Source organism: Eucalyptus grandis, chromosome 5 (genome assembly GCF_016545825.1).
Source record: "Eucalyptus grandis isolate ANBG69807.140 chromosome 5, ASM1654582v1, whole genome shotgun sequence".
Lineage (NCBI taxonomy): Eukaryota > Viridiplantae > Streptophyta > Magnoliopsida > Myrtales > Myrtaceae > Eucalyptus > Eucalyptus grandis.
In genome coordinates, this window is record NC_052616.1 from 39,260,753 (window position 1) to 39,262,841 (window position 2,089).

Sequence of the window (2,089 nt, forward strand, 5' to 3'; positions counted from 1 at the left end):
GTGCAGGAAGGAGTCATGGCGGTGCGGCCGCACCTCGGTCCTCGGGCGTGCGTAAAATGTGCGCACCTCGGTCCGTAGACGTGCGCAGGGAGGGGCATGTCTCTTGTCCTGTATCACCTAGAGAGGGAGTTTTGGGCCGCCTTATAAGGCCATGGGACCTCTAATTATACAGATGCATTTTCTTGGGGTAGTATGGCCTGCCCTAAAAAAACCTGTAGTGTTAGACGCAGACAATATGTGTACAGCCGTGAAAACTTAAAGTTACGTGTTTCTTAGCACGTTGAGTGAAGCAGAAATAACATTAGCCTGGCAACAAGAAAGAATTGCAAACCTTGAGGCACGACTTCAAGAAGCTGAGAATACTGCCAAAGAGCTTAGAGAAGAGTTGAAGGATGCTCAACATAAGTTGCAAAATGAAAGAAATCATAAATTGCATCAAGTTAGTCAGGCTCATACAATTGGTGATACTATGAAACCTGAAGAAGTATTAGGGGGAAACACATGTGATACTTCTCATTCCAAAGGAAAGTCTCAGTTCGATTCACAGACAGCATATGAAGTTTCTGGCATGAATATCAGTTTTAATAAAGTATCAATGGAAGGTAATTGCTCCTGTAAAGGTCAAGCTCTCAATGACGACTGCTGTGTTCATAACCGTAGTTTTCTTTGTCATAGTGATGAGAGGGTAAGAGGCTAAGCTTAGGGGAAACAGACGTAGTCCGAGAGTGCAGGCGTTGGAAAAGAATTCGTCTACACAATTGTCTTTCTCTAGACAATAGGAGAATGTTGAACATGGGACATTCAGTGGGTGAAGAGAAGGGAAAGTGTTAGCTACGGTATCCAACCTCCCAATGGATAAGAAGTATGGGAGGTAGCAAGAGCCCTCTGCATTGAAAGTGACAAAAGAGGACTACAATAAGGTCATTAAAACCGTTATAAGAAAAAGAAACAAGATTCCTCAATGCAGAAGAAAAATACCTAATTTGGGAAGTAGCATGACACTACTTTGACAATGCATCGAGCAATTGATGTTTCTTTCCTTTGGAACTTCTAAGGAATCTCATCCACCATGCAGGCCATATTCACCGTCAGAAGCAATTGAAGTTACGGAAAAATCGGATGCATTGGTTACTAGTAAAAATGCTAAGCTCGTTAAATTTGGTATTACGGTGGATGCAGCTAAGAGAAGTAAGAGGCTGAGGGCCGCACATTCTGCGCACGTCCGGGGATGGAGGCGCGGATGTACCGCCATCCCTCCTTCCCGTGCAAAGACAACGAACCACCTTCAATATCTATTTTGTTATGTAGTTCGACGCTTTATTAAATCCTTAAGAACGAGTTGGTGGGAGAATATGAGGTGGATCCCTACCTCGCAACTGTCTTGAATTGTAGTTTCTGGCTCATATATGGCTTGCCTTTCGTGCATCCCGAACGTGCAAGTGTGCAGGAAGGAGTGATGGCGGTGCGGCCGCACCTCGGTCCTCGGGCGTGCGTAAAACGTGCGCACCTCGGTCCCTAGACGTGCGCAGCGAGGGGCATGTCTCTTGTCCTGTATCACCTAGAGAGGGAGTTCTAGGCCGCCTTATAAGGCCATGGGACCTCTAATTATACACATGCATTTTCTTGGGGTAGTATGGCCTGCCCTAAAAAACCCGTAGTGTTAGAAGCAGACAATATGTGTACAGCCCTGAAAACTTAAAGTTACGTGTTTCTTAGCACGTTGAGTGAAGCAGAAATAACATTGGCATGGCAACAAGAAAGAATTGCAAACCTTGAGGCACGACTTCAAGAAGCTGAGAATACTGCCAAAGAGCTTAGAGAAGAGTTGAAGGATGCTCAACATAAGTTGCAAAATGAAAGAAATCATAAATTGCATCAAGTTAGTCAGGCTCATACAATTGGTGATACTATGAAACCTGAAGAAGTATTAGGGGAAACACATGTGATACTTCTCATTCCAAAGGAAAGTCTCGATTCGATTCACGAGACAGCATATGAAGTTTCTGGCATGAATATCAGTTTTAATAAAGTATCAATGGAAGGTAATTGCTCTTGTAAAGGTCAAGCTCTCAATGACGACTGCTGTGTT